We start from the raw sequence: 14,265 nt of genomic DNA, 5'->3' as shown, positions 1-14,265 counted from the left end.
TTTACCATCCATAATTAGGTGAAGTTATCCCTACTTCATTAGGTTAGAATACAACTTTGAAAAGAAGGTGCTTAAGGTGCCAATACATGTCTACTCTCGGGAGAGGTATTAGTTTATTCAATCTTAGGAACCCAATCCTCTACCTTTGTGGGAACTTTTGAATCTGAGCTCTTTGCACTAGTCTACTAGTTCTTATTCGATGTCTGCTAATTCGTGTTGAATGACCACAGGGGCATCTTTCGATAACATTCATTATAAGCTTAGGCTTGGGCATAAATTTTTGAATTCCCATATATATCCATATGGCCTCCTTCAATTTTTTTGTTATAAACTATAATACTTTTTACTTTTACTTATATTTAAATTAATTTAAAAATTTTATGAACGTTCTATTTTTATGTTTTCTTTTTAACAAAAATCACATTATGTCTAGACTTTCAAATCTCATTCTATTGAGTTAATGTGAATATTTTCTATTTTTATTTTAAATTATCCTAAATGTTTTAGAATTTTTTTTTTTTTTTTTAATTAGCTTTTCTCATTATAAAATATTTTAATAATTTATTTATTTATATTTATTATTTTTCATTTTCTATTATCACTAATAGTAATATTACGTGAGGTTTAGAGTAAAAAATTCCATTGCATTGAGCTAAAATAAATATTCTTTTTTATGCTCAAATTTAAATATTTTATAAGAGTCATTCCCAATTTTCATTATTATAAAATATTATTTCTTTATTTTTATCTCTCAATTTGAATATTTATTAATTTCATATTTTTGTTTCGAAATTATTTTAATAGTAATAAAATTAAGGTGGCTAGCTCTGTTAAGCCTTAAGGATTAGTTCAGCTGATCAAGTTCCAGTTGCTAAGTACCTAGCCATGGGTCAAATCATCTCCTTGATGCCCTTGGGGTTAGGCCGTACGTCTATGGAATCAAATCCCCTGGATGCCCTTAGAGTTAGGACCTACTTGTTTGACCGACGGTAGATCAAACTCTATTATATTGAGTTAATTTAAATGTTTTCTTAATTTTTATTGAATGAAATGTTGTTTATATTTACAAACCCATTGCAATGAGTTGATTTAAATGTTTTATAATCTTTATTTTGAGTTAATCATTTCAATTATATTATTATAAGATGTTGCTTCTTCATTTTTATCTATAATTTGCATTGGTCTCAAGGTTCATAATTTCATTTTTTTTATTTTTTTTTATTAAATTTAAATAGATAAACTTTATTTTTTATAAAAAAAAAATATGGTTACACAATTAAACTTTAAAGATAGGTTAAATATTATTTACCCAATAAAAGATAATGTTTTGTTATTATAAGTAAATTTCAAAATTCAATTTAATTTTTCAAATTATTGATTTAAGAAATATTTTTAATGGGAAAACCATGGCAATAGGTTACCTGGATTATATATGATAGTGAAAGACGATCACATCATTATTGCGATTAATGGTTGAAACCTCTTGAATCTATAATTTTTTGAAAAAAAAAAGTTCACTATCTCAATATTTTGGGGAAGCTGGGAAGAAGAATGGTTGTGAGACCTTCCGTCTTGATATTATGAGTAAGGGAATTTTGTTAAGATTAATATAACTAACCATGTTTTTTTATAAAAAGTAGAATCGGTTTTAGGAGTCAAGATAGGTAACAGCCCAACAACTTTAAAACAAATTTAAGAGTTATTGTATAACTTGCACTTGCTAGTAACCAATCACATCACTATTATGATGGGTGGTTGACACCTAGAATCTATTATTTTTTGGAAAAAAGAAAAAAATAAGAAATTTCAATATTCATTTAGATGCTCCCTATTTCAATATTTCCGGGGATCTGGGAAGGGGATCTTGTTACGATTGTGGTTGCAACTAACATATTCTTCATATAGACATTTCAGATTTGGGATTGACATGCCTTCATAAAAAATTCCATAGAATAGGGAGATCCTTAGACTAGATATTTTTCAATAAGGTGGTTTTGGGAATGAGGGAGATCTTTTCCCAAAAAATGTTAACTTATAAATAGATTAATAAAATAATTATGTTTCTAGCAGCAAATTAGCTTGAAAGGTATAGAGAATTAAAGTGATTAATCCAACTATTCACCACAATGTGAAGAAGTTGATATATATATATATATATATATATATATATATATATATATATATATATAAATGTTAACAAAATCCACAATTCCCAATAATGTTATACCTATCACAATCACTTAATGTTATCCCTCCAATTGGATTTCAAAAACTTTGGTAAAACATCTTTGGCCTATCGTGATAAGGCTCATGAAATAGGTTCCACCACCCTTGTGAAGTATTGAATCTTTATATATCATAAATACATGATATATCCAACTTACTGACCATTGGGTATATTCTTAGTGTTATAGTGACAGCCACTCGGTATAGATTACTCCAACAAAATAACAATTCAACATGGTTAAAAATAAATAAAAAAAATAAAAAAATAAATAAAAATTAATTAGATATAAACTATCAATATTATAAATATTTTTGTTTACAAATTTAATAAAAATAACATAAAGAATATAAATATAATTATTATCCATCACACTCAAATAAAATTTTATACCTAACAAATTTATTTCATTAAAAATTAGTTAATTTCGAATTATTCTATTAAAATTTTAATTTAAAACATTAACTAAATTTTATAACTCATTTTAATGTTAAAAAAATTACCAACTCTAATTAAAGTGTATAATTGATTTTAACTGAAAAAAATTGAAGTGTATTATAATAAAATAAATAAAATTAAAATTTATTTTAAAATTAACGGATAAATGTTATTTTATTTTTTTATATTTAATTAATTTAGATATCTTTCTAACTCAAACATAGATAAAATAAAAGAGAAAATCCAAATAGGTGGAGGGTCACAAAACGTAAGATGGTAGTGTGTTGTAATCTAAGATTGTTTCTTAGGTACAAAATCTCAGTTATTTCTATACTTATATTTTTGAAAGCTAACGAATAACCAAATAATTATGAAATATTTCAAATTATTAAATCTAAACTATTTATAAATTAAATTTAATTGTTTTAATTACAAATTTGTATTTATTAAATAAAACTATTAACCTAATCATATATATATATTAATTTTTAAAATTATTAAAAAACTATATTAACGATTTCACAAATATTTAAATCATTTTATTATTGATTTCACAAAATCCAATCTCACTCATGGTTGTTCGTGTAGAATTCTTCCATTCTTTACTCGTCAACGATTGTAAAACTGTTCACATTTTGATCATAAAGTGTATCCACAAAATCAATTTCTTATGCTCCATTGTCGTAGCAAGTCCCATGTAGAACTCGTATGATCCAAAATTTGTCCACAAGGATGGAGAAGAGAGTAGATTACACTCAGAGGATGATGGGTCATTGAGATCGAATAATTTCTCGTTTGTTGTAGCTCCATCTCTTGCAATATTATCTGAATGGGGAGAAACCTGACTGTTAAGATTGAAGAGTCAACTTTATTAATAAACTAGACAACTCACAGGTGAGGAGCTCCACTTGGAGACTGCCTCTGGCAGAACGCTCTACCCATTTCATCTTACAATAAAAAATATATATAGTTTTCAGACAAGTATGGAAGTTATAACAACTACCTAAGAAGTAGGAATTGATTCCTAATCTAAGGCTCTAGTGAACTAAATCTCTCCTAATTTACATATTCTTCATTATTTGTAACACTCCTCGTTAATGGAGAAAGGGGTTCACAAGTATTCCTATCATTTCCCTAAACAATTCAAACTTGATTCTATTGAGAGGCTTATTGAAAATATCAACAGAATTTTCACATGTATTACAATATTCAATATCGACTTCCTTTTACTAAACTTTCTCCCTGAGAAAATTAAACTATGTATCAATGTCCTTTATGTTTTTATGAAATACTGAATTATTTCCAAGTTTGATAGAGCTCTGGTTGTCACATTTGATAACCGTTGCAACCTTCTTTTCTTCTCCGACATCATGGAGAAGTCTCCTCAACCAAACTTCTTCACAGTGTTGTTGCACACATCACTTGATACTCAGCTTATGCTGAAGTCAAGGATACTGTGTTCTTATTTTTGCTGCTCCATGCAATAACCCCGAACCCAATGCTAAATTCATATCCTGTTATAGATCATCTATCATCTCCATTTCCAGCCCAATCAGAGTTTGAAAACCCTATCAATTTAACATCACACGAATGAGTATATTTAATCCCATAGTCTAAGGTTCCTTGAAGATACCTTAAGATGCCTTTCGCTGCAACCTAGTGACTCTCAATAGGCGTTGATATGAATTGGTTCAATACATTGACTTCAGAAGCCAAATCTGGCCTAGTTGTACTCATGTAGATTAGAATCCCAACCAAATGTCTATGCAATGTTGCATCTGCCTCCTTAGAACCATAATCATTCTAAAGTTTGGTATTCTGTTGTAAAGGAACTATTGCATATTTGCACTGATCCATCCTAAACTTTTTCAGTAAGCTCTTGAATTACTTACATTGTGACAGAAAAGTTTGGCCAGAATCCCTCGAGACATTGAGACCCAAACAATAGTGTAGCTCTCCAAAATCTTTCATCTCAAAAACCTATGACATCTGCTCTTTGATTTCTTTAATGAGTTCATCTCCATTTCCTGTAATGATAATATCGTCTACATCTAAAGAAATCAAAACAATTCACCCCTCTTTTTCAAGCACGATGTATAGATTAGGGTCATTCTTTCTTCTTTTATAACTATGATGTAGGAAAAATGAATCAATTTTGTCATACCATGACCTGGGTGCCTGTTTTATTCCATACAGTTCTTTATTCAATCTACAAACTAAATGTTCTTCCCCCTGTTTAACAAACCCCTCGGGTTTCACTAAATACACTTCTTTTAATTCACCATTTAAGAATGCATATTTCACATCTAGCTCATGTATCATTGAATGATGTTTTGTTGCTAAGGTAATTAACATTCTGATCGTGTTTAATTTAGCTACAAGGGCGAAGGCTTCCCCATATTCAATACCTTCTTTCTGTGAGTACCCCTTGCCAACCACTGTAGCTTTATATTTGTCTATACTCCCATCTGCCTTAAATTTAGGCTTGTATAACCATTTACAACCTATGGGTTGTTTTCCTTCAAGTAATTCTTCTAGATCACAAGTTTTGATTTTAAGTATTGATTCATATTCTTCTTCCATTGTTGCCCTCCATTCGCTATATTGACTAGCTTCTATATAACTAGAGGGTCCAACAACACTTAACATACTAGTTATAAAAGCATTCTACCTATATCTTGCTGGAAATTGAGTTTGCCTACCTGATCTCCTGAGTGGTCGAGTGGCTTCAAACCTCTTCTAATCATCCCTCCAAGGACAGGTTTCAAACCTGATTTGATCAGCCACTTCTTCTTTCTCTTGTTGTTGTTGTTTCTCAGTGGTCCCTGTTTCATCACCTTCTTCTAATAGTGAAGGTGCATGCTATTCTTCATCACTAAGAACAGGGTTCCCATCATCTACCTATTCATGGAATACCACATCTGTGCTTGCAAACATCTTGTGAGTAGAAGGATTAAACAAATTATAAGCCTTAAACGCACTGCAGTATCCAATAAAAGTGCACTTAATGACTTTTGAATCTAAGTTCTTCCTATCTCCTTTCGGGACATGAGAAAAATCCCTACATCCAAAGACTCTAAGATGACTTACTGCAGGCTTGAAGCCAAAAAATGCTTCGAAAAGAGTTTTGTAATCCAAACACTTAGTAGAACTCCTATTCTTATGATACACTGTAGTGTTTATAGCTTCTGCCCAAAAACCATTGGTCAGATTCTTACCTTTCAAAATACTACAGGCACACTCCACGAGGGTTCTGTTTTTCCTTTCTACAACCCCTTTTGCTCAGGAGTGTAAGCTGTTGTGAACTACTGTTGTATTCCATGTTCTTTGCAGTAATTGATTTAGTCACCCTTCTTAAATTCTCCACCTTGGTCTGAGTGAAGAATTTTGATGAACTTTCCTATTTGCTTCTCAATCATACTTCTGAATTTCTTGAAGCATTCAAAACCATGACTTTTCTACATGAGGAAATACACACAGGTGAACGTTGTACATTCATCAACAAAAATAAGAAAGTAGTAAACCCCTCCTAATGACCTTGTCTGCATTGGCCCACATAGATCAGTGTGTACAAGTTCAAGTGTATCCCTCTGCTTCCTATCAACAATAGTAGGAAAATCATATGTATGTAATTTACCAAGGGCACATGCTTCACAATCAACATGCATACTCTTTAAAACAGGAAGAACATTTACCATACCTTTTTTCTGATGAAATAGTAGGTCACTGATGTTTATATGCCCAATCTCTGATGCCATAGATTATCTGCAAACATGCCTGATGATGCCAACACTTAATGTGACACACTTCTAACATCCAGATTATACAATCTTCCTACACGTACACCTGTTGCAATAGACTTCATCTGATCTAGCAATTATTTAATTACACAATAAGATTTAAAGAACTCTACCTTAAGATCCTGATCTGTTATTCTAGATACAGGACTTACTTTCTTTTTGATCCCAAGTATATACATAACTTAATGAATATGCCTATTGTTTCCATCAGGTAGTACAATAGGGACATCACCATATCCCTTGATTTCATACCCTCTATTGTCTCCAAGGTATACCTTCGTACCAGTGCTAGATTCTCTTAAATTTTTAAACCATTTCCTCTTATCTGCCATATGAGAGGAGGCTCCTGAGTTCATGAACCATAGTTCTGCTTCATCCTCCTTAGTTGACAGCTCAAAATCAGATACGAACAATCTGATATTTAAATTTTGATCTGCATCAACCAGATGGCCTACATGCTTCTTGTGTCTCTTTTGACTTTCATCAAACTTCTTCTTCTGGCAATGTTTAGCTATATGACCAACTTTATCGCAATAAAAACATTTTGCTCTTGAATCACTTTTGTTTGAATACATACCTTGAGATGGAGGTGGCTTTCTTTGTGGGGTTCCTCTTCTTTTGTGTACTGCATTTGACTTTCCTCTAAAGGGTTTCTTCTTTTCTAGTAGGGCAAGATGTAAGCTCTCTATTTCAGGGTCATTCGCCTTTCCTCCTCTTGCATCAGGATCCATGTCAATTCTTCAAACTTGGGGAATTTTTCTCTTGCATTCAACCTAGTGATGAACATATAATTTCCGTCAGTCATACCACTCATGGTAATCGTGACCAAATCAGTGTCTGATACTGTTTCACCAATGTTGCCTAGCTTGTTCTTAAGCTCCTTGATACGAGAGATAAACGCTGTTACTAATTCATTCTCCTCCATTTTAACGGAGATAATCTTTCTCTTTAGAAAAGGTAGGCAATTTGTGTTCTTGATCTTGTCCAAATCTTTGAGAGTTGTCCAGAAGTTTGTTGTAGATTTACATTCTTGAATATGAGGAAAAATGCAATCTTTCATAGACAATTTGAGCAGTACCTTTGCCTTATTCTCCCTCTTTTCCTAGTCCTAGATTGTTGTTTTTGTTCCACTTGTAGCTAGCATCGACTTCAACTCATCACTAGTTGCAATCGCCCATGCATTTTGCCCATCCAATAGGGTCTGCAACTGAAATTTCCAATTGGAGTAATTGAAATCGTCGAGCTTATTGCTCTTGTTCAGATAAGCGTCTGCCATCTGCCATCTGATTGTTCATCTTGATAATAAAAAATGGCCTCCATCAAAATAAAACATCTGTCACAAATCCACAACAAACGATCTCAAAGAACCTTCTCGAAATGTAGGCTTGATTGCACTACCAATATGCCCCAATTCAATTTAATTCAAAAAAAACCCTTTTAAATTCAATTAAAGAAAAAAGAGCCCCTTTGTTAAAAAAAAGAACACAAAACTCCATCCTTTCGAAAAAGGGACTCTTCCTCTTTTAAATTTATACGACCATAATATTATAATCCCACAACATTTAAAAAAAATTGTTACACTTGCTTGGCCACACCATTACCATGCACCGAGCCGCCAAGCCGAGCCCAAGTTGATTAATGTTTGGTTGTCGATTCAGCTGAATAAAGGCACCACCGATCCTGTGTGGAGGCACCACCACGCTTTTGCTGCGCCTACCCACCACCACTGGGACACCAAGTATTACTTCGTCGAAATTTTTGAAGTTTTCATGTCAGCATGACCATGACTTCCATTAACTCGAACTCGACTCTAAAACCCTTCTCTCAATTTCTCCTTCTTCAGCAGCTATCACCTCAAACCTCTATGCCTTCAACCTTGTAAAACAAATGGTGATTTGAACACGCTCCCCCTGATTGACACAGCAACGAATTTGCGCATATGGATCAATCAGAACAGGATCAAATGCGACAAAAAAACTTGGAGGTAGCCTTTCTTGTGGCCACTAGGGGCCTCTATTCCGTTGCGTCGACACCCCTCTCGCCTCCACTATGCTGCCAAGAGCGGAAAATGCATAACCACCCACGGCGGCCTCCTTCGCACGGCAGTCCCACCGCATGGCTCTGTCACCACTTGGACTCCCAACAGTCTACCCACGACGGGCTCTTTGGCACGACCTCTGTGAGCTTACAGGTCAATTTACCTCACAGCTGAATTTACCAGTAGCTTTCACCTCGGCGCAACATCAAAACACGCTGTCACCTTCGCTCAAGAAGATAGATGATGACTATGAATAAACTTTAAAAAAATACGTGTTGCTGCTCCGCCTCCTCACCATACCAGGCTTTCTTCACACTAGCCACCAGGGGACCTCTCTTCCGTTACCTGGACACTCACTCAGCTATCAAAGCATATTGGCTTTGACTCACCAAATTTGCAACTCTCATACCATGTTAAAAACTGAAGAATCAATTTTATTAATAAACTTGGCAGCTCTCATACCATGTTAAAAACTGAAGAATCAATTTTATTAATAAACTTGGCAGCTCACAGGTGAGGAGCTCCATTTGGAGATTGCTTGCGTGGGAGAACGCTCTACCCATTTCATCTTACAATAAAAATGTATATAATTTTCACACAAGTAAGAAAGTTAGAACAACTGCCTAAAAAGAAAGAACTAATTCCTAATTTACATATTCTACATTATTTGCAACACTGACAAGGTAAACTTGGCATAAAACAGGGAGAGATTTTAGTTTGATAGGTAACAACTGCCATCGAATACTCCATGTTTTCCATATCATCTTCTATGCTCGAATCATTCACAAATAGATTACAACCTGACTGTGATGAATTTCCTTTTTGTCTAATAAAAGAATTTTGAAGGCGTGATATGAACTTTTTCAATTACTACAGCCATTTGCAGTTACCATTTCAGTGTGTTTCACCACACGTTTTATTCGGACGACTGTGGTTGGTTTTGTATGGTTTTGAACACGCGATGGTTTTGTACAGAATAAAAAGATGTTGATATGCATAATTCTTATTTTAGAAATTTCTAACTGTTGATTAACTCGGTGTTAAGAACTTAATTTTCATAAATCATTAGAGGTTGACTCAGCATCGCATAAGTCTGCATTATCAACATGTCAAACTAGATTGCACTATACAATAAATAAATTGGGGAACCAGTAATCTCAACTATACGGAAGAGAATACTTATCTTCCTTCGTTCATCAATTTCTTTAACGCAGACGTGGAGCAGTCAGCTTTGATTATCAACTACAGCCTTCAGTTGCATCCTTAGTATTTTTCTATCAACACTGCACATATAAAGAAACAACAATCATGTGCCCCGCACTCTTATCAAACAATGGACTAGGTCGACGGGAACGAATTGTAACTCACTATTATGTAATTAACACATACCTGGTTTCATTCTGATGGCATATATTATTTTAATTTTCTAACATCAAAATCAATGACCCACAATTGCACAAGTAACACGGGGTGGCCTAACAAGGGAGTTGTTCTCATAGGGAAATGACCATGTAAAAAAGTCTACATTTAATTCAATATGTTTTATAATTTTTCTTCAAATTTTATATATAGATTTGATTAAATCGAATAAAAAATTATATATTATTAACTCTACCGAAATATTGTTTCATGCCATTTCAAATGAAAATAATGCTTTCGATTCATTCCTGTAACAATTATACTTTCATATTTTAAGTACTCAATAAGTTGTCAGAATCACATGCATATTTTTCTTTTAAATTTCAAATTAATTTATAACTAACATATATACTTCTTCTCAGCTTCAAATAGAAAAGGAATCGATTGACCTTCCGAAGATAAACAATATCATTGACGTTTTCGTTTCCCCATGAAATTCCACATGAAAATTATTCCTAGCTTAACTCATTTTAAATAGTTGAAAAACAAATATATCTTTTACATTTCATTAGGATATTATAATTTTAAATAAATAGAAATATCCAATCTTACGTTTCTTTCGAACATTATAATTTTTAAAATGTTGTAATTATATATAATTCTAAAATGTCATATATAAATACTTTAAATACCTGCATGCCAAGAGAATATGTGCATTAAGCCATTTTCATGATTAAGCTTTAAGGTGTTTTCCACTGAAGAAAATCAATCAGTTTTTAGATGACTGGACATCGCCATCAATAACGTCATTCCTCAGGTCTGGGATTCCGATAATTCGGCGCATGCCATTATGTCTCCGAGTCGGCAAATGCAACCTGGGCTCAATACTTGCAAGAATGTAAAATCGGAGACATGCGATCAATTAATAGTAAACTCGTATCGGACTGCAGTACCGCGTAATGAAGCCCTAGTTCTGCCAAATACTCTCTTGGCCCCACCAGTGAAAGCAATTACTGGTTGAAGGAAAAAATTGCGAAAGTTGGTCGTATAAATGATAATGAGGTCATGATCGACTCTTCGTTAATCACGCGTCTTCTGCAGCAAGTGGGTGGAGCGCCACTCATTCTTCTTCAAATGCAGTTAATTGCTGTTATGTCTTCGACCAGCTGGAAACTTACAACACTCATGATGATTATGAGCTGTTGGGAAACAGTGTTGGGAGCTTCCATCATCATGAGAAGGTAATCCATCAGTCATGGGCTCCACAGCCTCCACTTAATTCCGCTTTGGATTCCCAAATTCGTTCGGCAATAATCACATGGGAAGATGACCAATCTAACCATCTCCAGTCTGAGATAATGGAAAGAGTCGTCTAAATTTGAGATATGACGTGTATTTGGGTGCCCCACCGTATACTAATATTAATGTCAGGGAGGAGGACTGTTTCGATATCGACACAATAAGTGGGATTACTGCTCAAGCAGATTGTTCAAGAATTCCCTATGAAGATTCGAACACAAGTCAAAATACTTTTACATTGTTAAGAAGATTATCAGGTAGATCGTTCGATTATGAAATAGGCGCAGCTGGGCAACTTAAAACATTATGGGTAGAGGAAGACGATGAAATGTACGATATGCATACGTCGTCCGCTTCCGCTTTGGATTTCAATAACATCGAGTTTTAGTTAAGCAAAGCAGTACATTGTGTCTTGTTCTCATTTGTCTTCTGTACAATGCTCTTTTCCAGTCTTGTAAATTGCAATCCTTTCATTGATTCTTTCGACTGGAGTTTGATTGAAATGAACTGATAAATATAGATTTGTAATTAATATAGAATTCTGATATATCTCCCAACTAGAAGAATTGGGCAAATTTTCCATATGACAAACTGTGATATATTCCCAATGAGAATGGGAAATTTTCCATTATTACAGTGTTTATTATGATTTAAGATTTTAATATAATTTAACAACACTTTTAGGAGCTAATTTAATTCTAAACGAGTTGCACCGTACAAATTGGTTCCATAGTATAAGCAATTAAAATTTTGTAGTTCCATAAAATAATTTTTACAAACCTCTTATATGTTGACAATTATAAAATTCTTTTAGATGATTTGGAATTTATTTCGTTAAACATACTGACATGAACCATTAAAATAGCACCCTCAAAATCGTATTATCTGTCCACTCTCTTGAATAGTTTATACATTAAATTATCACAACCCCATTAATAAAATGGGGTTGATAAACACTTACATGCATATATCAATTATATTTATTATTATTTATTTTTAAGTATTAATCTTATTAATATTTATAAAAATATTTATTTATTATTATTTATACATTATATATTATCACTTATATTATTATTTTTATTTAACATTATTAATTAACTAATTAATATAAATATAAATATTAATAACTAATAATTAAAATAATGTTAATATTAATATTAAAAATTATTAATAAACCTAAATAATTATTAGTATTATAAATGAAAGGAATTGGTAAATCCAAGACATTAATATTATAAGTCTTAATATTAGATATTATAAATCCATATGATTAATATTATAAGCCCTAATATTACAAATTATAAATCCAGGATATTAATATGACAAATTATAAACCCAAGGGATAAATATTAAAAAACCTAGGGATTAATATTGAAAACCCAAGATGTTAATATTATAAGCCCAAGGAATTAATAAACCCAAGGAATTTGCATTATAAACCTAATGGATTATAACTCCCACACACTTAAACTCACATCCACGGCTTGCGCTTCAGTTGTTCAAAGATGAATAGGAGATTTGAATGTGATCATCCACGAATGTTGACTGCCCCCGTTCCGCGACATCTAAGGGAATGGTACAAAACACATGGGAATGAGGTTGGGCGCTATACCTGAACCACTTCCCTCCTCTAAGGGGATGGCGAAATACCCGATACCACGCACCCTTCCATTCCAACAGTATGTGTAGAATGTTTACTTGTAGTCATTAAGGTCAGTGGATGTTCGAGCATTAAATTCCCAGGAAGGTATCCCGCTATTTTCCATCTTTTTTGGGACGGTTCGTAAATTTCCACCAACTGTTGTGTTTCCTGCCATCTATCTTCATCCGAATAGGGGATCTCAACAACAACAACCTTGTATGCAGTGTCACAAGGCTCATTATCTTTTTCATCCACAAAAATAATGCAATCTGAGTAGTGTCTTACGTGTGGGGCCGAAATTTCAATGAACGTTGGTGATTAAATTATATTTAAATGCTCAACATTCTCTTCCTAATTTTTAGAATATACCAATATATCATCAATGAAGCCAATAACAAACTTATCCAAATACAGACGCAACACACTATTCATCAAGCACATAAATGTAGCTTGAGAATTATTCAAACCGAATGGAATTACAACAAAATCATAATGCCCATATTGATCCAAAAACAAATCTTGTAAATGTCCTCATCTTTGATGCGTACCTCGTGATATATGGATCATAGATCAATATTCGATAACATTGCTGCTCCCTTCAACTGATCAAACAAGTCATCAATCCTCGGTAATAGATACCTGTTCTTGATAGTCACTTTGTTCAATTGCCTATTGTTAATGCACAATATGAGAGTACCATCTTTCTTCTTCACAAACAATATAGGTGTTCCCCAAGGTGATACACTTGGCCTAATGTATCTCTTGTCCAACATTTCCTTTAAATGCAACTTCAACTCAACCAACTTTGGTGTGCTCATCATGTAAGGTTCTTTCGATGCTAGAGATACCCCTGGCACTAACTCAATAGAAAATTCTTACTCCCTGTGAGGTGGAAACTCTGAGATGTCCTCAGGAAATACATCCTTGAAATTTTGTAGAACTGGGTACGTGCTGAACACATCTACATCCTCAACTTCCTTACCTTTGTTACTAGAAATGTGCACTGCAAATAACATACACCCTTTCCTACATAACTATCACCATCCTGAGTTATGTGGATTTCTTCTTGCCCTCTAAGACTCTTGGTGCCCCATTGTCATCAGCACACTCAATGGCTTTGTCATAACAATCCACTTTGGTCCTATGAAGATACAACCAATCCATGCCCAATAATATATTGTATCATCCCAAAAGTAATACATTCAGATGTGCTGCAATAGGCATACCATTCAAATCAAATGCGCAAGATCTTACCCAATGATGAACTCGCTTATTTGTACCTGTAACTAACTAAAATAACTGAGATTCTGCATGCAATTCCTTATTCAACCACACTTATCCACCAGTTCAGGACTAACATAGCTATTATTAGATCTAGGGTCAATGAAAATAGAAATAACTTGATCACAAAGCTTAGAATACATCTCAATGAGAGATTCATGATGCTATTCATGTGTGTTTT

The sequence above is a fragment of the Pinus tabuliformis genome, chromosome 7, assembly GCF_031772625.1.
Source record: "Pinus tabuliformis cultivar Carrire ecotype Pingquan chromosome 7, CPIR1, whole genome shotgun sequence".
Lineage (NCBI taxonomy): Eukaryota > Viridiplantae > Streptophyta > Pinopsida > Pinales > Pinaceae > Pinus > Pinus tabuliformis.
This window is presented reverse-complemented; position numbering follows the sequence as displayed.